General features: G+C 44.4%; 1 long non-coding RNA gene across 1 annotated transcript; it reads left to right on the top strand.

Annotated features, from left to right (window-relative positions):
- Nucleotides 1-621: 621 nt before the first annotated feature.
- On the top strand, nucleotides 622-24,001 carry LOC308675264. Its single transcript, XR_014028093.1, has 3 exons — nucleotides 622-1,458; nucleotides 22,962-22,994; nucleotides 23,892-24,001. It is a non-coding gene; the product is annotated as an uncharacterized lncRNA (long non-coding RNA).
- Nucleotides 24,002-25,478: the final 1,477 nt, after the last annotated feature.

Below are 25,478 nucleotides of genomic sequence, written 5' to 3'. Positions count from 1 at the left end.
TTAAAACAATTCCAATTTAAAAATAAGGTGGCATTATATAGGTATATAAAAGATTCGCCATTTGAAATATTTAAATGGGCTGTTCCAGCCATTCTGGAAGTGTTTCCAGCTTAAAAACGTCTTTTTGAACCTGGAACCGTTGATTCAAGCTCAGATTTGGTCTGTTTCGAGCTGGGAATACTCCCCAGATGATCAGAATACAAGTAATCCTCGACTTAGGACTAAAATTGAGCCCAAAATTTCCATTGCCGAGCAGGACAGTTGTTAAGCGAGTTTTGCCCCATTTTACAACCTTTCCTGCCACAGTTGCTAAGTGAATCACTGCAGTTGTTAAGTTGGCAACACGGTTGTTAAATGAATCTGACTTGCCCATTGACTTCGCTTGTCAGCAAAGGTTACAAAAAGTGATCACATGATCCTGGGACACTACAACCGTCATAGATACATGCCAGTTGTCAAGCATGCAAATTTTGACCGTGTGACCATGAAGTGTGAAAAACGGTCATAACTTACTTTTTTCACTGCCACTGTGACTTTGAAGGTCACTGTTGTGATTCAGCGTCAGCCTGTGGTTTCGACAGCTGAGTCAGACGATTCTGAAGAGGAGGAGGAGGAGGGGTTTGGAGAGCCTCTGGTGTCAGAGGAAGGTTCTGATGCACCGCAGAACTCTCAGCCTGGCCCCTCCTGTCTTGTTCCTCCTCAGACCCAGCTGTGTGAGCATGAAGGATTGGAAGAAGACAATCCACAGCTGGCTCTGTTCAGGGACGCTAGGAGCAGGAGGCAATCTAGCAGAACTGAGCAGAGGAAAGCAATAAGGCAACTCGGGAGAAGGCAATGAGAAACCACGCCTTGGGACTGCTGTTAAAAGGGGAATGTGTAGGAGGTGCTGGTTGCTGAAGGCAACCGTTTGAAGAGCTTCTGCGAGAGTCCTGGTCTGTTATTGTTTAACTCTTGTTTAACCTTTTTGGTTTAAGTCTTGTTTGAACTTTTCGTTTAACTTTTGTAAATAAATTTGGTTGGGTTAGTTCCAGCCTGTTGATTATAAAAAGGGGTTGTCCCTGACATTCAAACAGGGCCGGTCGTAGGCTGGAACAGAACAGTCACTAACCAAATTGTTGTAAGTTGAGGAATATATGTACCCCAAAGTGAGATAAACCAATTCAAACTCTAAAGAGGCACCTATATGACTATCATACTCACTTGACTCTGACCCTCAATGGAACTTTTTTCTTTTTTCTTTTTTTTTATTGAAAAGTTTTTTTCTAAAAAAAGTTTTTTTTCTAAAAAGGCATGTTTACTATGAGACTCTAACACACTGCACTTTTTCTTTTAGCAGTGAGAAGAGTTAATGCACAAAGAACACACATTAATTGTTTAAATAAATATATTTCCAGCGACAAGATAAATTTAAATGCAATGTCACGACGTCCTCTGCGAAGAATCACAAGCACTCCAAAGGTACGGGTGACCAGGTTTATTGCTCACACAGATCAAACCGCGGTAAAGTCAGCGTTGAGGCATCCAGCCTCAACGCTCTTTTAACGTGCAGCTACACCCTAACCCCACCCCTTCAAAGCAAACCGGCATCCGCCTGCCTCCCCATAAAAGCCCCACCCATCACCCTGCACAGCCACCACCCACCGCGTGCGTTGCTGCGGCCCACCGGGCCCTCTCCCAGGTAAGGCCTGTCCTTCCGCCTCCATGCGCTTCCCTGCCCCTCCCAATGTTGCTACTGTGCTCTCCCACCCTGCACGCCCACACGGACGCCCAGCCGGAAGGAGAGGCAGCGTGGGCATGGCCACCCCCCCGTCCATGGCTGCCCGGCGCGGCGTGGCCACCGGGTCCCAACGCGGCCAGCACGGACGTCTGCTGGCCGGTAGCGAGGTGCTGGGGTCGAGGGGTGCAGGCGAGCGCAGGAGACGGCAGGTGAGAGCAGAAGCCGAAGGAGGGAGTGGCCGCTTCCCCACGCCGGCGGAGAGAGCGGCGGAGACGATGTCGAGGCCCGGATGCTTGGCAAGCCGGCGGGGCTTGACATGCAATTTATATTATTGTAATATATACCATTACCAATATGGTCAATATTGAATTCATGTGCCCCTTCCTGTTTTGTTCTGATCACTCTTAGACTGCGAGGTAATTTTATCAGCATGAGATTTTAATTATATTTTTTTGCTTTACACCCTGCCTAAAGTACCTTAAAATAAATATTTTACTTCTTTTGACAATTTTCTTTTTATGATCTTTAGTTTTACAGCACAGTGCAGGTTAAAAAAAATCAGACTAAAGAAATTGAATGCTCTTTTAATAGATGTTGTACCTGAAAAGATACAATAGATGTTACTGCACATTATCTATAAATACCTTTTAAATAATTTTATTGTGTGCACGGTGTTTTGTCAAGCATACCTCTCTTTATCCTCAACAGAGAAAATAAATGTTATTTTAGCCTCTTCTTTACCAATAAGAATTGATACTTTCCAAACCATATCTTCTGAAAATTTGCACAAAATCTTTAGTTGCTTGAGTCCTACCTTTGCTTGTTTATAAAACTGAATGAGAAAAGATAGAAAAATGTAACGGTGAACCTCTATTTACAGAAATAATTCTGATGTATAAAAGAAGAGGTGATACGAACTTTCTCCAGAAGTACTTTTTTGGGCAAGGTGCTTACATTTTGATGGTGCCTCAGTTCCATTTATTTTGGAGTGAAGTTGGATATGGAAGTGGTATATACAATGCCTTGGATGTGAAAGGTGATATATAACTCAAATAAATAATTTCTCTTCAGTTTTGTATCATGCCTAGTTGAGCTAGACAGAAACTTTTTGGATCGTATATATTGGTAACTGGATAAGCAGTGCATAAAAGTGCATAATCCCTAATTGTTTCTTTTAAGGAGATTCACTATCATCACTATTCTTTATCATGTACTGCAGACATGTCAAACACAAGGCCCGGGGGCCAGATCCGGCCCACAAAGTGGTTTTATGTGGCCCCCGAAGCCATACTGGAAACAGTGAGGGAACAGTCCCCGCTGCCTTGGCCCTGACCCAGAGACCCTCCTTCTGCCAGAGACCCCCAGATCTGTCCCACTCCTGCCCAGGCCCCCATAGGCACCCTTGATGCGAATGATGTAGAGCTGGCCATGCCCACCCAGTAGGCCATACGCACTCCAGCTGTGCCCACCCAGTAGGCTGCGCCCACCCTGGCCATACCCACCTGGCCCCCCGAGGGCAACCACAATGCTGATGCGGCCCTCAATGAAATTGAGTTTGACACCCCTGATGTACTGGTTCTTCTATCAACAAACTGAACAAGTCAGCCATGGCTTTCAAACATCAAGAACTTCTGTGAAACTATTTCACCTTGTTTACATTGATGGTCTGAAGCTATATGGGAAAAACACCATCTGAAATATAATAATTGTTCAACACTGTATATACAGCCAAGCTATTGCAATGGAGTTTGGGATGGACAAATGTGCCTTGGTGAAATAGTGAAAACTGAAGGAATCAAGTTGCCTATGGAAATAGCATCAAGAGTCTGGATGGAGACAATCACTACAAATATCTTGGCATCCTCCAAGGGGACAACATCAAGTGCACTGAAATAAAATAAATAAATAAAAATAAATAAAAATAAAAGGTTTTACACCTGGGCAGGGAAAACCAGTACAGTACAAGTACAGTTTAGGTGAAACCTGGCTGAAAAACAGTAACTGTGAGAGGGACCTTGGAGTCTTAGTGGACATTCACTTAAATATGAATCAGCAGCGTTCGGCAGTAGCCAAAAAAGCTAATTTTTGTATAAACAGGCATAGAATCAAAATCACGTGAAGTATTAGTACCGCTTTACTACCGCTTTATAAAGCCTTTGTAAGGCCACATCTGGAATACTGCATCCAGTTTTGGTCACCATATTGCAAAAAAGATGTTGAGACTTTGGAAAAAGTGCGAAGAAGAGCAACCAAGATGATTAAAGGCCTGGAGGCTAAAACATATGAAGAACGGTTGATGATTTGGGAATGGCCAGCCTAGAGAAAAGAAGGAGTAGTGGGAACATGATAGCAGTATTTCAGTATTTGAGAGGCTGCCACAAGGAGGAGAGTGTCAATTTATTTTCCAAAGCACCAGAAGGCAAGACCAGAAACAACGGATGGAAACTAATCAAGGAGAGAAGCAACCTGGAATTAAGGAGAAACTTCCTAACAGTGAGGACAATTAACCAGTAGAATAGCTTGCCTCCAGAAGTTGTAGATCAGGGGTGTCAAACTCAATTTCATTGAGGGTCGCATCAGCATTGCGGTTGCCCTCAAGGGGCCGGGTGGGTATGGCCAGAGTGGGCGTGGCCTACTGGGTGGGTGTGGCTAGAGTGCGTATGGCCTACTGGGTGAGCATGGCCAGCTCTACATCGTTCGCATCAAGGGTGCCAATGGAGGCCTGGGCAGGAGTGGGACTGATCTGAGGGTCTCTGGCAGAAGGAGGGTCTCTGGGCCAGGGCCAAGGCAGTGGGGGCTGTTCCCTCACTGTTTCCAGGATGGCTTCGCAGGCCACATGAAACCACTTCGTGGGCCGGATCCGGCCCCCGGGCCTTGTGTTTGACATGTCTGTTGTAGATGCTTCATCACTGGATGTTTTTAAGAAGAAACTGGACAGCCACTTGTCTGAAATGATATAGGGTCTCCTGCTTGAGCAGGAAGCTGGATTAGAAGATCTCCAAGGTCCCTTCCAGGTCTATTCTGATTGGGGGGGAAAGTGAAGATAATTTGAAAGTCCACCAGTGGAGGAAACATCATCAAAGCAGTTAACACCTGGGCAATTTCAGTCATTAGATGCATAGCTGGAATAATGGACTGGACTCAAGCAGAACTAAAAGCCCTGACTGGGAAGTTCAGAAAAATAACGACAATGAATCATGCCCTTCATCCTTGCAATAACGTTGACAGACTCTACTTACCAAGGGAAATAAGTGGGTGAGCAATGTTGCAAATACACCAAACAGTTGAAGGGAAAAAAAGGCATTGGAAAGATATCTGAAGGGCAGTGAAGAAGATGCACTGAAGTAGTATATCATGAAGGCCTAGTGAATACTATGAGACTAAACTGGTTTACAAGAAAGACCAAATGAAGAACAGAAAAGAGAGATTGCAAAGCAGTGTACTACATGGCCAGTACATTAAAAGAAACTGGCAGACAAAGCAGATAACAAGAAGGCCTGGCAATGGTGAAGAGCAGGGCTTTTTTTCTCATAGAACGCTCAGAACGGAGTTCCGGCACCTTTTTTGGATGGAACCTTGTAGGGTAGGCAAGGCAGGTTGTATGACGTGTGAGTTCCGGCACCTTTTTCTTTTACAAAAAAAGCACTGGTGAAGAGCAAAAAAAATGGAAGAAAGAGGCAGAGGGACTAATTCTAGTTGCATAAGGCCAAGCCCTAAGAACAAATGCATACAAAGCCAGAATTGAGAAGACAGCAACAGACAGAAAATGCCACCCCTGCACAGAAGATGAAGAAACAGTGGGTCACCTAGTTAGCTGCTGCAGGAGGATTGCACACACTGACTACAAAGAATGGCATGACAAAGTAGCAACAATACTGCATTGGAAGATCTACAAGAAATGCCATTTTCCTGCAAGCAAAAATTGGTAGGACCATACAAAATAGACAGTAATAAAAAATAAAAAAGTTAAAGTGCTTTGGGACTCTAAATTCAAACAGACAGGCATCTGCCACATAACACTCCAGACTTCATAATTATCCATAAGAAAGGCAAATCTGGATAATGAATGTTGCAGTGCCTGGAGACAGCCAAATAGAAGAGAAAAAACTGGAGAAAACCACAAAATACAAAGATATCCAAAAAGAAGACTGTGGCAAAAGAAAGCCAAGATAGTACCAATAGTAGTGACAATAACACAATCACAGAATGTTTGGAGTACCACCTGTACACCACTTGTACACCATCTATCAATTGCAAAAGTCAGCTTTACGTGGAATAGCTTACATCCTATAACAATATCTTTAACACCATCAAAAAACAACATCTGCTTATCGCAGATCCTTGAGAACGACTCAGTAGGTGGATAAAAATGACAAATCTAACCTAAATGTCTGGTTGACTGTATGATGAATTATAATAATGATGTCAACTTGAAAACCGTTGGTATTGAAAAAATACTTATTTCTTCACCAAACTTTGGGCAATTAAACTGACTTGCTCTTGAAGTAGATTTTAATCTGGCACATGGTTTTTTTTCCTGACTAACCTGATCTGATCTGACTGACAGGTCATAAGGTCTCAAAGGTATATGGGCCAAATCATGAAGGAGCACCTCAATGCTTCTGCATAGCACAATCCTATCTGCTCTTTCTAAACATGGGGCTGTTGGTCTTCTGAACGGATATTAAACCTCTATTTCAGGGGTGTCAAACTCAATATCATTGAGGGCCACATCAGCATTGTGGTTGCCCTCAAGGGGCCGGGTGGGTATGGCCAGGGTGGGCGTGGCCTACTGGGTAGGCGTGGCTAGAGTGCGTATGGCCTACTGGGTGGGCGTGGCCAGCTCCACATTGTTCGCATCAAGGGTGCCTATGGGGGCCTGGGCAGGAGTGGGACAGATCTGAGGGTCTCTGGCAGGAGGAGGGTCTCTGGGCCAGGGCCAAGGCAGTGGGGGCCGTTCCCTCACTGTTTCCAGGATGGCTTCGCGGGCCACATGAAACCACTTCGTGGGCCGGATCTGGCCCCCGGGCCTTGTGTTTGACATGTCTGCTCTATTTGAAAATGTGTTGACAGGGCACAGGTGTGAAGAAGAGGTACAGTGTAACACAAGCCTCCTTTGTGCCTGTCGGATGCCTGTTTCTGATTGACAGGACATCTGGAGGCATGTGAATGAGAACTAATGATAAGAGCAAGCTTTATTCTCGTCTAGTGCTGCAAGGGAGTTGTAGTGCCAGCAGCAAATAGCCAAGGAATCCATTTCTGACCCCATGGACAACAGTAACCAAAAGAATACACTTGGTGGTAATGGAGAAGATACAATTGTGTTTAACTCTAATAACCAGTCATGACTAGGGCAGCTGAGGCCATCAGACCCAGAATGGCATACAATGGACACAGTGGCATTGCCCCTGATTTAATAATCACTGCAAAGTTATGGCAACGGGAAACTATCAGCAGAAGCAGCAAAAACCCACTGTTGACAGAGGTAGCAACAAACAGTTGGCAGAATCCAGCCTTCTTTTCTAGTTTAATCTACCTTTGCAGCTCAGAACCAAAAAAACCACAAATCCCAGGGTTAAAAGCAGCTGCAGCCCTGATAAGGCCTGGCAAGTATTTTGAAAAACATCAGGCATTTACATAGGCAGATGTTTTTGGGGAAGTGAAGTTCCTGCCTTTCTTGTACCTCCAGCTAATTTGTTCATGGAAGATCTTAGTAACCCAGGGCATGGGCCCACAGCAGTCTGAAGTGGCCAATGATAGCTGGAGAAGTCCCAACCTCTGATTTGATCAGCAAGTTTTCAAAAAAGAATGCCAGAATTATGTTGGAGGATCAAGAGGTAGTCGACTTATGACTGCAACTGAGCCCACAATTTTCGTTAAGCAGGACAGTTGAGTTTTGCCTCATTTTACGACTTTTCTTGCCATAGTTGCTAAGTGAATCACTAGAGTTGTTAAGTTAGTAATACAGTTATTAAGTGAATCTGGCTTCCCCATTGCTTGTCGGGTTATAAATGGTGATCACATGACCCCAGGACACTGCAATCATTGGAATTTTGATCACATGACCATGCAGACACTGCAACAGTCCTAAGTGTGAAAAATGATCATGTGTCACTTTTTTCAGTGTCGTAACTTCGAAAGCTCATTAAATGGTTGTATGTTGAGAGCTATGTGTACTTTTTTTTTACGGATTTGCTTTTAAATAATTAAGATCGGAAGACCAAACCATTAGTCTTGTGCATTCTTAGTAAGAGCTAGGTTACAGTGAAAGGGTTGGCAAGGGTTGTTTCTAAATGTAGGATTGGGGTATATGTGACCTTTTACATTTTCATAAGCTTTTGTGCTCTTAATGTGCTGAAAGGGACAGTGTCAGAATAGAGGTACCCTGCAGCATTTAAACCATGCTAGCAATTTCTTGTACATAATAAATTTTATCTTAATACTGCAGCTACTGTTTTGTATTGTTGTATATAAACCTTTCTCTGTTTTGCCTGTTCTGTTCATGTACACAGACAATTCTTTTAAAAGCTTAAGATTCTTTCTTTCTCTGAACTGCTACAAGTACATGAATATACTTGTGGGGGAAACAGGTTATTACAGTAGATAAGTGATATTTACTGTATATACGGTAATTGATGTCCAGGAAAATAATGTCAATGCAACCTTCTATCAGAAGTATTAAATGCATTTAATTCCCACAAAGCATTTATGCCGTTTTGTTCCAAGTACTGGGGTGTTCTCTCAGACTAAAGCATCAGGACCAAAGAAGTCATTAAACTAAAACAACAAAACATTAAGCTAGACTTGCAAACATAATTCCGATAGTGCTTCCAGAATTATCAAAACATGCTTGAAATTAACAGAATAACCCGCAACAAGTGGTATTGTGATGGGCAAAGGATACACCAGGGGTCTTCAAACTTGGCTCTTTTATGACTCATGAACCTCAACTCCCAGAATTCCTCAGCCAGCATGCTGGTTGAGGAGTTCTGGGAGTTGAAGTCCATGAGTCATAAAAGGGCCGAGTTTGAAGACCCCTGGGATACATTATAATAACTGGAAACAGAATTCTGTTCCTTTTAAGGAGGTCTAATCTTCCTTTCTGGTCTCTTGATCTCTACTTAATAATCATTTTGTTAGCCTCCCTCTCCATTTGGATCTCTCTGATACTTGCATCATTCACAATGTTGTTCTGATCTATGCTACCTGGGCTACTTACCTCCTCTTTCTTTAAAGGCTTCTCTGCCTACCAATCCTTAACTTCCATTTTATGCAACCTTCTCACATGACACAAGTCCCCTCTTCATCTCTGCAACCTCTCATTTTTGTGGTGCCTGACAGTCCATGAAGATGTAGCCTAATGGAAAGGAAATGATTTCAAAATGAACAGAATCTCATAAATATATATGATAAGAGTGATAAGATTAAAAATGCAAATCCCAGGCATATTAAAATTAACAAACTAAGCAAACACTGGGATGGAATAAGAAAAACTAAAACAGTTTTTATTGCTAAAAAATCAAGCTTTCGTTGGCTAACTGCCAGCGTCGTCGTCAGGATGGAAACGCTGGGGTGGGGAGATCGCGTTTATACTGTTGGTGTCTGCACTCCGCTCATGGAGCGCGTCACGGGTCTGTTTGTTGAGGCCGGCCGTATTCCTTTGAGTTGTCACACATCTGTTTTTGGGAGATGTAGTTGTCTCTGGGTGTCTGTTGTCAAAAGTGGATTGCTGACAGTTTATTTTATTTATTTATTTATTTTATTACATTTATATACCGCCCTTTCCCTGAGGACTCAGGGCGGTTTACAGGGAATTAAAAACCAACAATACAAAAGCTAAAACCAATTTAAAAAAGATTAAACTTAACCCTGTGCAATTAAAACCCCAATTAAAATAAATTACTCCTCAGCCTGGGCCAGAGAGCTCGAAGAGCCAGGTCTTCAGGCCCCGGCGGAATGAACGGAGGTCGGGGGCAGTCCTCAGCTCCACTGGCAGCTGGTTCCAGAGGGCAGGCGCCCCCACTGAGAAGGCCCTATCCCTGGGTGTTACCCGCCGGCAATCTCTTACCGGTGGGACCCTGAGCAGACCCTCCCTGTGGGAGCGCACTGGACGAAGGGCATTTGATGCTGGCAGCAGGTGTTCCCTCAAATACCCCGGACCCAAGCCATGTAGGGCTTTATAGGTAATGACCAGCACCTTGAATTTCACCCGGAGGGCAACCGGAAGCCAATGCAGCTCGCGGAGTAGAGGTGTTACATGGGAGTATCGGGAGACCCCCATTACAACTCGCGCGGCCGCATTCTGCACCAGTTGAAGCCTCCGAGTGGTCCTCAAGGGCAGCCCCATGTAGAGAGCGTTGCAGTAGTCCAAACGGGAGGTCACGAGCGCATGAGTAACTGTGCGTAGGGCATCTCGGTCCAGATAGGGACGCAACTGGCGCACCAGTCGAACCTGGGCAAAAGCCCCCCTGGTCACGGCTCCTATGTGGTCTTCAAAATTGAGTCGTGAATCCAGGAGGACGCCCAAGTTGCGAGCCCTATCAATGGGGGGTAATACCTCACCCCCCATCGTTAGAGATGGAATAGTCTGGTTGACCCGAGATGCCGATATGCACAGCCACTCAGTCTTGGTGGGATTGAGACGAAGCCTGTTTCTCCCCATCCAGACCGGGACCGCCTCCAGGCACCGGGACATCACGGCGAGGGCATCACTGGGTTGGTTCGGGGTGGAAAGAAAAAGTTGGGTATCATCAGCATACTGATGATACCCCACCCCGAAACCACGAATGATCTCGCCCAGCGGCTTCATATAGATGTTGAACAGGAGGGGCGAGAGAACCGACCCCTGAGGAACTCCACAAATGAGAGGCCTCGGGGCGGATCTCTGCCCTCCCATCAACACCGACTGCGAGCGGCCCAGGAGATAGGAGGAGAACCACCGTAAAATGGTGCCTCCCACTCCCAACCCCCTGAGACACCGCAGCAGGATACCATGGTCAATGGTATCGAAAGCCGCTGAGAGATCTAATAGGACCAGGACAGAGGAGCAACCCCTGTCCCTAGCCCTCCAGAGATCATTCACCAGCGCGACCAATGCCGTCTCCGTGCTGTGTCCGGGTCTGAAACCCGATTGGTACGGGTCCAGATAATCAGTTTCCTCCAGGAACAGAGGAAGCTGATGCGCCACCACACTCTCAACAACCTTCGCCAAAAAGCGAAGGTTGGAGACTGGACGATAGTTATTTAAAACAGCCGGGTCCAAAGCAGGCTTCTTGAGGAGGGGTCTCACCACCGCCTCCTTCAAGGCGGCAGGGAAGACACCCTCCTTCAAAGAAGCAGTTATTACTGCATGGAACCAGCCTCGTGTCCCCTCCCGGGCCGCATAAGCTAGCCAGGAGGGGCACGGATCCAACAAACAGGTGGTGGTGCTCAGTCTCCCCATGATCCTGTCCACATCATCAGGGGAAACAGGGTCGAACTCAGTCCAGATAACATGCTCAAGACCGCCCGATTCCTCCACATCAGACTCTGCCCAGTCAGAGTCCAGACCGGTCCGGATCTGAGCGATTTTGTCCGCCAGATGATGACTAAACTCCTCGGCTCATCCCCGCAAGGGATCCTCTCTCACCTCCTGGTTAAGGAGGGAGCGAGTTACCCTAAACAGGGCGGCCGGGCGATTATCTGCGGACGCGATAAGGGCAGCAAAGTAGTTAGACTTCGCCGTCCTTATCGCCGCAAGATAAGACCTTATAAAGGTTCTTAACTGCAATCGGTCAGATTCGGATCGGCTGGACCTCCAACCGCTCTCTAGACCTCGTCTCCGACGCTTCATCTCCTGGAGCTCCACAGAGAACCATGGGGCCCAACGAGATCTGCGCCGGGTCAGAGGTCGCAAGGGTACAACGCAGTCAGGTGCCCTGGCGGCCGCCGTTTCCCAGGCATCCACCAGAGCATCGACTGGGCTGTGGGTAAGGGTGATGGTGAGTTCCATGTGTTATATAGCCATAGCTCTAGTCATTGCCCGTGTTCCTATACCAGAGGTTCTAAATAGTTGTTTCTCTTCTTCCCTGTGTTCTACAATGCAGGGTGGTTGTGTGTTTGTGCAATCTTGATTTTGATACAATGAGGTGTTCTGTAAGTGCTTGCACTGTTTGCCTCCATATCGTGCACGTAGTTCCTCTTCCCAATTCCTTAGTGCCTGGTATGCAGTGGGGAGGTCTATGTGCCAGTTGATAGAGGAGTGGTTTGAAAACCAAGCTTCCTTAAACAAGCAGCTGCCTTTAGTGTTGTCACTGGCAATTGCCTCGGTCCCTGTTAAAGACATGGCTGTGTGTAGCCATGTGTGCCCACACCTGTGAATGTTGTTCTTGTCTTCTAATACACACACACACACACACACACACATAAACACACACACACACACACACACACACACACACACACATATATATATATATATATATATATATATATATATATATATATATATATATATATATATAAACACACACACATACAAACATACATATACACACACATATACATACACATACACATACACACACATATATATACACATATGTATATACATATACACATACATATATACATGTATATATATTCCTTAGCCCTGAACCCCAAGTTTTTTGAGTATGAGCCAATGTCAGTTTTGATATTAAGTTTGGATCTGTTTTGCAGATCTGCAGTTGGGCTTTGCCATTCCTTTCTAGGTACACAACATACGGAATTTAAGTCCTTTCTAATTGGTTGCCAATTTGGAACTACATATTTTTATTTAAGGAAATAGGCGTACGTGCAGCCAAGCTTGGGATGGTTCATGGAAATAAATTCAATGGCCTATATACGTATGCTTAAAGTACAGCTAATTAGAAGCAGGGGAAATTTATTATTTATTTACTAAGCTTACAGTATATAGTGTCCATCTCACTATTGAATTGTTACATACCGTGACAGATCACTTATCTAATTAGCGCAGTGCAACCCATGGTGGTTTCCAGCAGGCATATTTTAGGTCTATTGGAAATAGCGGGATTTGTTTCTACTTATATTAAACAAGGACCATACTGTATTTCTATTGGAATTTATGAATCAGGCTTATCTTTGTCAAGACAACTATAAAGAAAAAAAATATCATATCTAGATATCTACATACATACCAATATACATGGCACCTACTTACTGATATGACTCTGGATGATTAACATAACAATATCTATTTACAACAAAAATAAAAAGCAACCACACACTCCAACCACTAGACACATTGTCTCTTCTCTTAAGATGGGTACATTTAACCTCCCAAATGCCAAGGGGGGAAAAAATCAGAATTTTAATGACTCCCAGAGGAAGAACGGTTACCAGGGTTGGAGCACTGGTGGGATTCAAATATGTGAACAACCGGTTCTCTGTGTGGATGCCGCTTCTGGAAGTCCATTCTGGGCCTGGGCAACAAAAAATTAGCTATGGGTTCTGCCGAACTGGTGCAGACTTGCTGAATCCCACCACTGGGTTGGAGTCAAAACAAATTTGGGGAGGAGGCGGAGCCACAGAAAAGAAACAAAAGGACCTGGAGGATTCCCATTCTAGAAGAGTGTGTGGGAAGGGACAATGTAACCAGAGATAAGCAGTTGCACAAATAATGCTGTATAGCAGAAGCCCCTAACCTTTTGGGCACCATGGACCGGTTCCATGGAGAGAGGTTTTTCCGTGGACTGCAGGGGGTGTGGTTTTGTGTGCTACCTGCATCCTGTGGATGGGGCTTTGCTTCTTTGTGCAGACCGGTTGCTGGCCTGGTGCTGGTCCACAGACCGAGGGTTGGGGACCCCTGCTGTTTAGGTCACAACCAGCACCCAGTACACCGAGAATTCTCATGGAAGCCTGTGTAGCTTGCAAAGTTATGTGCGCATTTCAAGGTATATGCATAAGTATATATGTTGCTGATTCTGAACCACTGCAGCTTCTTGATTGACTTCAAGGAAAGCCCTATGTGGACATCATTGCAATAATCCAAAGAGGAGGTAAATAAGATATGAGCAAAGCCTCTCAGTCCAAGAACAGGCACAACTGCAGACCATATGAAATTGGGCAAAGCATTGCTAGCCACAGCTGTCACCTGGTTCTTCAGCCAGAACTATGAGTCCAGAAGGACCTCCAAACTATGAAGTGGTCCCAAGAGAGGAACGTAACCCCCCCCACACACACACCCCAATACTTTAATAAATGTTTTAGCAGTTGGTGATTAACATCAGATTTTCATTCAGTTTTGTGATAGAAGTGTGTATATCAATAAGTCTGTGAATATACTGGTTTTCTCTTGACGTAATCTGGAAATCCTAGGCTTATACCCTAGGATTATAAAGTCCTCTTGGTTTACTTTTATTATTGCTCTACAGCAATCATTTTTAATTTTAATTAATTTTAATTCTAAATTCTCTCCTATTTCTTTATTATTTGTTCTTTTTTTTGTCTCCTGCTTGTCACATTAATCCATGATGCCTCTTCAACTTGCATTATTCCAAGGTGGCCACCTTTATTTCTCAGCCAGAAGTCCTTCCCCCACTTTCCTGCCACCTCTGTTTTTTCTTCTTACTTAAAAATCTGCCAGGCTAGACTTCATTTAGGCACATAGCTCCAGCCTTTTGTTGTAAAAGGAAATTAATACATCTTCAAAAAGAATTGGGATGGGCGAAAGCATCCTGTTCCTTCATTATAATGCACTGTGATTTGATGTTGTAATGCCTTATCTTACAAGAGGACGTCTCTTCATGATGTGATTTAGATATGACAAAAATCAGCTTCAATAAGATTTATTTTTATTAGATGACTCTTTGCCCTGTGGCTCGGTTTTAGAGATAGTCTTGTATCTTTCAGAGCACAATCAAATAGACATTTAAGAAGGGGAAAATCTTGCTGGGGTGTAGTATATTGTTAGTACAAAATAATATCTGCTTCTTTGCTGATGATTTTACATTGTTCTTCTCAATTAACATAACGCCTGCTTCTTTTTCAGCACTGAGTACAATTAAAATAAATTATTATAGGGGCAAGTACAGTAATAGGAAGAATATTTCTTATGACAGTTGTATTACTGAAGATGGAACATTTTTTTAAAAAAACTTCTTGATCACAAAAGTAATTCCAGCTTTAATAATACTACATTTTGTTTCAGAAATCTTTATAGCAAGCCTGATGGATAAGCAAATAGAATTATTCTTATACAGAGATTAAAGACAAAGTCCATATCTTTTTCGAGGAGTGGATTCATGGCTAAACTGAATAGTGAGATTTCAGCTGAACTTCCACAATATTAGCTACAATATAAAAGCAACTGATAATTTAAAAAAATACTTGGCCTCTCAAAATTCAAGGCAGCTTGTAACTTCAACTAGGAATATACCTGTGCACATGTGCTTACAAATACTAAGATAAAAAGGACTAAAAGAATGCTAAACATGGAGAACAAGTCGAACCTTCTCTAGATGATAATGTCATATTGGATCTGAAATATTACATGTTATGTTGGTGAATACCGAAGCAGACCATTGATTTGCAGCAGCAAAGTAAACACAGCTTAAGAAAGTGTAGTGTATGCGACTAAAAGCATACAAAGGCTGTCAGCAGAGCAGGAGGCGTGGGGCTGGACAGCTCCAGGCTATAACCACATTTGGCGGGAAAGCATGGTTTAAACGAGTTTGACAGCCCCGGGCTATAGCCAGCTCTGCCGGGAAGCCAGGGTTTAAATCTATTGGCCACCTGCACTGGCGGGAAGCCCAGGTTTGAATCCATTGGCTGGTATTCACCTGGGCAAGTATAAAGGTACGCCAGGTAACCCCCTTTTCTCTAGCTTCGTTCCTGACCTTAATAAAGAAGTCTTCTCACCCAGCTGAGTGTCCGTCTCTGTGTGCGTCCACGCTACATTACACTGGCGACGAGGATGGGATCCTGCCCCAAATACCACTAGCCGCGGAAGCGACCACATCTGGCAACAGCAACCGAGAGGCGGCAGCGCCGGAGCAGGACAACCTGAGGCAGCGAAATGGCACAGCTGGGTCAGTATCCTCTCTTTAACAGTAACCGTCCCGAAGAGTGGGAATCCTTTGTGGGACAGCTGGAGTGCTACCTCTGGGCGAACAGGGTCAAGGATGACGGTCAGAAAGCGGCGGCGTTGCTGTGCAGCTGCGGAATGGATACCTACCAGCTGGCGGTCAGTCTCTGCTCACCTGACGACATCAACACCGTCGGCTACAAAGAACTGCTGGCCAAGCTGACCGAGCATTTCCGACCGGACATGTCCGAGATTGTGTGGAGGTACCGATTTGAGAAGCGGGACCAACGTCCGGGTGAGTCAGCCAAGCAATACATGGCCGCCCTAAGACAGGCAGCCCGTATCTGCAATTTTGAAAACCTTGAGATTAGGCTGCGGGATCGCATAGTCTGCGGCCTGAGGGAGCGGAAACTGCGGCAGAAGCTGTTCGCCAATCCAAAGCTGACCCTGAGAGACATCCAGGAGGAGTTCCTAGCCTGGGATGTAGCAGAGGAATCGGACGCGAGGACCAGCGGACCCGGCGGCACCATCCACCAGGTGAGCGGCTGCAGCGGTGATGAAGGGCCAGTAACCAAAGTGGACGCAATACACCGTGGCCCTCAACTGTCCGCCACCAACTGAGACAACCCGAGGGATGCAAGACCAGCAGCGGCGGAGCAAAAGTGCCAGGAATACAGGAGCGGAGCAAACAACCCCTGTTTTACCCAGTTCCCTGGTTGCGGCACGAACTGGCCCCGGTCTACCCAACACTGTGGCTGTGGGTCCCGGTCTACCCAGCATGGCGGCTGCAGACAACCCAGTGCTCCGGCTGCGGTGCGAACGGCTCCCGGTCTACCCGATGCGCGAGCTGCGGAGGACAGCACCCCCGGTCGACTTGCCATTTTAAATCAGCAAAGTGTCAGGTGTGTGGAAAGACAGGACACATCACGTCGGTCTGTCGAAACAAGCAACGGGACAACCTGCACGAGGTGGAAGCTGAGTTCCAGTCTGCCACAGGTACCGGGGAGCGGCTTCGGAGACTGACTGTCAGCCACACAGAGGGCTGGGCGGCTGTTTGTGCAACGGGGGGTTCGCAGACGATCACCCCTAAAATAAAATTGGGGGTGAAATTGCAAGGAGTCCCCTGCACTATGGAATTGGACTCAGGGTCAGCCGTCTCAATTCATCTCCGCCGGAACCTTTAAAACAATTTGCAAGCGGAGTGGCCAGCGGGTTCCCTTCAGATCATCCAGACTGACCCTCACTGACTTCCAAAACACTCCAATAAATGTTCGAGGGGAGGCTTCAGGGGAGGTGCAGTACAAGAGGTTCAAGGGGACGTTAAACGTGTTGGTTGTAGAAGGGCAGCGAACCAGTCTTGTGGGGCTGGGATGGTTCAAAGCGCTGGGCATTGGAATCACCGGGATTCACCAGACGCAAAGCTGCCGTTCGCTTGAAACCGTCTCCGAAGAGTTTGCAGATGTGTTCGATGAGAAGCTGGGAAAATACACAGGTTCCCCAATTTCTTTTAAGTTAAACCTGCAGGTCCAGCCCATTAGGATAAAGGCTAGGAGAGTCCCGTTCGCTTTAAAGCATAAAACAGAACAGGAGCTCGACAAGCTGGTAGACCAGGGGGTGTTAACTCCGGTTGAGGGAGCGAAATGGGAAACCCCCATCGTGACACCCCTCAAATCAAATGGCGAGGTCAGAATTTGCGCTGACTATAAGGGGACCATTAACCGAGCCCTGAGTGCCCACTCATACCCGGTTCCCGCGATCAGCAGCATCCTTGCATCCCTGCAGGGCAGATCACTATTTGCGAAGCTGGACCTCGCTCATGCTTATCAGCAGCTACCGGTCGACCCGGAGGCTGCTGAAGTGCAAACCATAGTCACCCACAAGGGGGCGTTCCGGGTAGACCGGTTGCAGTTCGGAGTAAGTGTGGCTCCTGGAATTTTCCAAGAGGTCATGGAAAAAACCTTCAAGGGCATACCAGGGGTCTGCCCATACTTTGATGACATCCTCATTGCGGGTAATTCTGAGGACGTCTTGGCAGACTGCCTGCAAGCTGTGCTGGGAAGGTTTAGAGTTGCAGGATTAAAGCTTAAAAGGGACAAGTGCAGGATTGGGGTGACAGAAACTGATTCAGGATAGGATTCAGGATAGATGCTCAAGGCATCCACCCCTCTGCATCCAAGTTCAGGGCAATCAAAGAGGTCCCAATCCCGCAAAACAAGGCAGAGTTACAGGCATTCCTGGGCCTGCTCAACTTCTACCACACCTTCCTGCCACACAAGGCAACAGTAGCAGAACCCTTACACAGACTGCTAGACAAACAATCACCCTGGAACTGGACCACCACACACACTGACGCATTCAATGCACTAAAGAGACTGTTGGCAGGAAATGCCACAGTCACACACTTCATAGAAAACAAAACAGTCTGCACTGCATGTGATGCATCCCCTTATGGGATTGGGGCCGTGCTCAGCCATTTAGAAGAAGATGGAACACAGGCCCCCATTGCATACTACTCCAGGACCCTGTCAGCAGCTGAAAGGAATTATGCCCAGATAGATAAGGAGGCACTGGCAGTGGTTGCTGGAGTAAAGAAGTTCCACGATTACCTATACGGAAGCGACTTCGTAATATACACAGACCACAAACCATTATTAGGCTTATTTACCACAGACAAACAGACACCTCAGATTCTGTCACCCAGGATGCTGCGCTGGTCCATTTTCCTGTCAGCCTACTCCTGCAAATTAGTACACAGGCCAGGCAAGGAGATGGGGCATGCAGATGGCCTCAGCAGACTCCCCCTAAGGGATACTGAGGCAGACCCAGCACATGCTGCCCAAATACTGGCTATCCAAGATCTGCCAGAATGCCCCCTCAACGCCAAGGATGTGGCCGCAGAAACCCCCAAAGACAAAATCCTGAGCCGGGTACAGTCATGGGTAAGCACTGGGTGGCAGGACAAATCGTCAGGCCAAGAGTTCATCGCTTATTTCACCAGGAGACATGGGGTGCCTGTTATGGGGAAGCAGGGTCATAATACCACAAGGCCTAAGAGAAAGGGTCCTTCAGTCACTGCACGAGGGCCATCCAGGGGTGGTGAGAATGAAGGCACTGGCTAGGAGCTACCTCTGGTGGCTGGGGTTATACAAGGAAATAGAGGGTTTAGTAGCAGGGTGCTACACATGCCAGAGGTCACGCCCCGAACAGCCACACGCACCAGTGCACAAATGGGAGGAGACGCACACCCCATGGTCCAGAGTGCACATTGACTATGTGGGACCATTCCAAGGCCACACATTCCTAGTAGTGGTAGACAGCCAGTAAAAATGGCTAGAAGTGGTGCCTGTGGGCAACATGACCTCAGCAGGAACCATCCAAGCACTAAGGGGCCTGTTCTCAACCCATGGACTTCCTGATGTGATTGTGTCAGATAATGGAACGCAATTTACCTCATCGAACTTTCAGGTGTTCCTGAGGACCTTGGGGATTAGACACGTCACCTCTGCCCCTTTTCATCCGGCCAGTAATGGGTTGGCAGAATGATTTGTGCGCACCACAAAGGACGCTCTCAAGCGCATCATCCAAGGGGAATGGAAGCAACGACTGGCCACCTTCCTTCTCCACCAACATTCCACGCCCTGTACCGCAACAGGCAAAAGCCCTGCAGAACTCCATTGGGGTAGACGCCTGATTACAACACTGGACAGGCTCCACCCAGACAGAGTGGCAGCAGACGTCGGGACCCCAAGCATCAAAAGAGTATTCAACACAGGTGACGCCATCTGGGCAAGGAACTATGGCTCAGGTCACCCATGGGTGCCAGGGGAGATACTGGACCAAACAGGCCCTCTATCCTACAATGTAAGGGTGGAGGGTGGACTACAATGGCGAAGGCACCTGGACCAGTTAAGGCAAAGGGCTCCTGAAAGGGTCTTGGGGGGACAATCCGGGGCCTGATGTGGAGGGGACAATAACACAACCACCCAGGATGGCTACCAAGAGGGTCACAGGGGCAGCCCTGCTCCAGGCAGGGACAGGACATTGGGGACAGGGCAACACCTGACCCAGACGGAAGGAGGACACTGCAACACCGCCAAAACAGCCCCTCAGCCCCCAGGCTCACAGAAACCCCTGGAACCCCTGCAACCACACCTACACACCACAGCTCACCACAGCTCACCACAACAAAAAGGGCAGGAGATAATAAAAAAGACTCAAACAGCAACTCACCACCAGGTGAACCAGCCCTGAGGAGATCTAGCAGGTCTCACAAGGCTCCAAGCTACCTCTCTGATTATGTGTGGACCTAAGGGGGGAGGAAGGGGGAATAGCATCAACAAAAATAAAAAATGTAAATATTGTATATAGTTAATAAGGAAAGGAATGGTAAGAGGATAATGCCTCACTATGGGGGAAGGGGTGTAGTGTATGCGACTAAAAGCATACACAGGCTATCAGCATTTGGCGGGAAAGCCTGGTTTAAACGGGTTTGACAGCCCCGGGCTATAGCCAGCTCTGGCGGGAAGCCAGGGTTTAAATCTATTGGCCACCTGCACTGGCGGGAAGCCCAGGTTTGAATCCATTGGCTGGTATTCACCTGGGCAGGTATAAAGGTACGCCAGGTAACCCCCTTTTCTCTAGCTTCGTTCCTGACCTCAATTAAGAAGTCTTCTATCCCAGCTGAGTGTCCGTCTCTGTGTGCGTCCACGCTACATTACAGAAAGCTTCAGGGTTTTTTTTAAGTGATCAAAATAAGAAGAGTGTACTTGAAGTCTTGAGTTCAGTACTTTGATATAGTGGGAAATCAAAGTAAAAAGACTGTAAAAAGAGTAATAAAGATTTTTAAAAAGGTAAATGTTTCCTCTGTCCAATGTGTCCAACTCTAAGTGCTCACCTCTATTTCCTAGCCAAGGGAGCCAGCATTGTCCCAAGATGCTTCTATGGTCATGTGGGTGGCATGACTATATGCAGTGGTGGGTTTCAGCTGGTTCACACTTCAGCAGAACCAGTAGCTAATTCTTTGTTGCCCAGACCCAGAATGGACTTCCAGAAGTGGCATCCACACAGAGAGCTGGTTGTTCCCATATCTGAATCCCACCACTGACTATATGCCAAGTGCATTGAGCGCTGTTACCTTCCTTGAAGATAACCTTGTTAGTTTGAAGTGGTACCTATTTACCTGAATTTACATGCTTTCAAACTGCTACGTTAGCAGGAGCTCAGACAGGTAGAGGAGCTCACTGCATCACGTCTCAAACTGCCTACCTTTTGGTCAACAAGCCCAGTGTCTTAACCACTGGGTCATCTCTCCCCCTATAAAAAAGTAATAAACACTTGCAAAACATTATAGAATATATTCATGTATTGTTCCCAGTTGTAAACTTCCAAATGCATCTCAGGTTTCTCACTCATCCTTAAGGCTTCATGCTTTTAAAACAGGGGTCCTCAACCCCCGGTCCGTGGACCAGTACTGAGCCGCAGCATGCCAGCAACCGGTCCGCACAAACAAGCAAAGCCCCATCCGTGGGATGCAGGCAGCACACAAACCCACGCACTCTCTGGTCCATGGAAAAACCTCTCTCCATGGAACTGGTCCCTGGTGCCCAAAAGGTTGAGGACCTCTGTTTTAAAACCTTTAATTTGAAGAATAAAAATTTATTTGAAGAATAACTATTTAAAGGAAATATTCATTCTTGTCCAGTAAGTAAGCTTTGCATGGCTTTGAAGCAAATGCATATTTTTATCTATTCAGATAAGCAGACTCTGCTTATTTCTATATAGTATTTAATTATTCCTGTAAATATAATGCAATTAATTTTATTATTGTCACTGTAAAGTTAGGTTTATAGAAATTCTTTGTTTTCAGAATTAGGCTGCTTTTGTGCATATTCCAATATTTTGTTTGTAATTAGCAGATAGGTGGGTGGGTAGTCACCCACAGAAGTGAAATGTATTTCATTCTTGTTAAATACAGGGACACACACATTTTTTTTGGCAAGGGCTATAATTGCTTTTGACTATTATTCTCAGAGATCCTCACTCCCAAAAAATTGCGCAACGGCAAAAAAACTAAATGTGAACTGGGAAGACTCAGGTTCAAGTCTACCCTTAGCCATGGAAATCGGCTGGGTGACTTTATAGTACTACCTTAGTTGGCTTGCAAAAACCTTAATGACCATTACCTGGCAGCAAAGAGAGCAAAACAAAGCAAATCAAAACTCTAGGGCTTTGCTGCCCTCTAGTGGTTATCTGTATTTCTTCACTCCAGAATTGTTACAATGCAATGACTCCTGATTTGTTTAATCATTTTTATCTTCTGAAAATTATAGTTTGGTTGCAGCTCTTGGAGTTAGAGGGCATTTCAGAAGTTTTCAGTGGCCATCTATTGCCCTGGGACTTCAGGTTGCGCCCTCCTACTTTATAGAGATGTTTGTGGCTGGTAAAAATTCTACAGGCAACCTGGGAATAGCATCTCTTGTCTGCTGATGCTACAGGACACGTCTTCATCTTTCCTACCCCCTTGATTTTTCATACAACTTATGCCACAAAAGCATCACTGCAGATCTCTGATGTGCAAGTTGCTGTCTTATCTATTATTGCCTGGACAACAACCTGCAATTGCTTAATGATCATGCTAATCATATTTTGACCTGGACTATTGTGACTTTGCATTCTATGTTACTGTCAGCCCTTCGAGGTAGACCAAACTAGGACACCAAAACCATACAGACAAATACTATATTATTTATCATAACAGATTTATTGTAACAAATTTTGCAAGTCTGAATGCACATTTCCTTTCCTTCTTTTTATGTTTGGGAGAACTAGGCAGGGTCAAGTCCGAAATGTTTGCTCAAACTACATTTCTGTCTTGGACTCAAGTTTCTTTTATTTGACCATTAAGTTGACTGTGGCTCTTCCTTCTGTACCTTAGGGTTGCAGTTACTCAGTTTTTATGATTAACTGCAACTTGTTTTATCTGAATTGATACTTGTGTTCTTTTCTGTGCTGGTTCTGCGATGCCAACATCCCTAGACACGTTTGCTTCACCCTAGTTTATTTATAGCAAAGGAATTTATTGGCCCATTTGAGGCAATGAACCACTTCAAAAATTCCAATATCCTTGTGAATCTTCTAATTACTTTCTAATTCCATGTTCATTTATTTTACTTTTCATAGAAAAATTACCTCCGAGGGCTTCAAACTTTCATGGTGAGTATAGGTGATGAAATGATTTTACGTAATTCATGTAAAAATTCCTGAGTTTCTCAATCTGCTTTGGTAAACAACATACAGTTAATCCAATGTTGTTATTCCCTAAATGACACACATATTCCCAATGCCATATGCTCATCATTGTTTGGAAAATCTCTCATTGCATCATCATATTCCAGATGTCTGGCTAGAAATGTGTTGTATTATTGCAGTGAATTTTTTTTTTAAAAAAAAGCCTGAATACCACATTGCAAACCTAACATTCAAATTTCTCAAAAATGTTCTCCTGGGGCATAACTGACCTCTTTGCGTCTGGATTTAATGCTGACATCAGAAGGAAACAATGTCTCTTAACTCAGCAGTCACTAACTCACTATGATGAGCTCATTTGTGGTATTCTAGAAATGTTTACGAATACTCAGATTACATGTTTCATTTTATTCCAACACAAGACTTTCAAATCTGCGACAATTCACTGTTTTATAGATGAGCACGAATATCCCAGTTATAGGCTATTATTACATTCTGTTGTTTTGCAAGTACACTGAGTATTTCTGTACCAGAGACAAATTCTTTGTGTGTCTAAATATGCTTGGTCAAATAAATAAAGTATAAGTAATAAAGTATAAAGTAAAATAGTTCTTTTAAAAAAGGAGATTTTGCAAAGGCTTAAAAATTACAAAAACATAGAATAGAAAAAGGTTACAAAAGGGTTTTTTTAAAAAAAGAAAAAGATATGTAAAAAGTGACTTACAATCTTTTCTATATAGCAATTACATAGTAAAGGTAGTCCTTGACTTATGATAATTCATTTAATGAATTATTTAATGTTATTAATGTTCAAAGTTACAATGGCACTAAAAAAAAGTGACTTACGATCATTTTTCATTGCAGCATCTCATGGTCACATAATCAGCATTCAAACATTTGGTAACAGAGCAATAAACTATTCAGTGGAATTAAACCATATTTACAAAAGAAGAATTTAAAATAAATGCAACCAAGCAAGATATACAGGTACATAGTGAAAGAAATGGGCTGCAATTCCATACAATTCTGAGACTTCTCCTCAAATCTGTATTGGTTTGTTCCGTTTCTGGGAGATTATTCTACAGTCTGCCTTCAAGTGCAGCTTTGAATTATGTGGTAAATTTCTCAGCTCTCAGTTTCTCTCTTCCAGTAGTTGTCAATAATAAAAAAATGGTTCCTCAGTCCTTTTCAAATTTCTTTTGGGATTTTGGAATAGATCACTGCTCACGTGATTATTTTTTAAATTTGTATTTAATTTCTATAGCCGCCCTGCTCAATCAAGGGACTCTGGGCGGCTTACGGTTTTAAAATTCTAAAGCAATTTAAAAGACATTAAAACAATAAAAATCCTTGTCCTTTTCTACAAACCTCTCGTAATTCCTCATTTGGCTTCCACCATATTTGTCAGGAAAGCTGGGGCCAAGTCAAGAATAATATATTGTAACTACTGCGTTTATGAGCATAGTCTTTGCAAGCAGTCATTCTTCCTTTGGTAAGAAAAACAAGGAATCTGATTGCTTCCAGTTTGGAGCTGAGCTGGGCTGGTTCCCTTCCACAAAGAACCGTCAATGGAAGCCTCTGGCATTAGGGAATAATTGAGCACCAACATTTTATGACACCATTTTTTACTGGTATCACTGCCTATATATTGGCAGAAGATGGGGCTATCAGAGACACTTCGCAGTAAGGGTCATAAATGAGATGGATTTATTATTGGATGTAGTTTTTCTGAGCATGTGTTAATCCCTTCTATGACACATCAGTGGTCTCTGGCCACACTTTAGGAATTACTGCTATAAAGAGTGAAAAATTAAAAGGTTCGCTGAAGATAATATTTTATTATTCTTTTACGGAATTTTTAAAAAGGGAAAAAGAATATCTCTGAAGGTTTTGCCATGAATAGAAACGTGGCTGTAAAAAAAACCACATATAAAGAGACACTGTGACTGGAGTAGTTATACAGATTTACATAGATTATAAAGCAGAGGTTTCTAGACAGTTAAATGATATTGGTTTTTTATAGCCTTTAATTTATAATCCCATATGAGAAGGCAAAAACAAAACCTTACTTGGAAACCAACAATGTAGTCCAATTATAACAGATGATTAAACAGAACATTACATATCTGATTACAGAATGCTAAAATAAAATACGCTGCTGTGCCTTTTATACAAATTCTAAATAAAATATACAATTATTTATAGTGTGTTGGCATCATTTTTTAAACCATGAGCTCATTTTATTGAAGAACTAAATTACACATTATCTCCAGTACACCTTACAGAAATTAGTTCAGAGATGTGATGATCGTGGGAATGAAAACAAATCTTCACACAGTACTAAATAAATATGTATTAAATGTGCAAATGTTTAGTTACTATCTGAATTTAAATTAATATTTTTCTCTTGCTAACAGCCAGCCAATTTCTCCCTCAAATGTTTACAGTTTT

The sequence above is a fragment of the Vipera berus genome (genome assembly GCF_964194415.1).
Source record: "Vipera berus genome assembly, chromosome: 1".
NCBI classification, from domain to species: Eukaryota; Metazoa; Chordata; class Lepidosauria; order Squamata; family Viperidae; genus Vipera; species Vipera berus.
The sequence above is the reverse complement of the archived record's forward strand: the minus strand, read 5'-3'. Positions and strand labels throughout refer to the sequence as shown.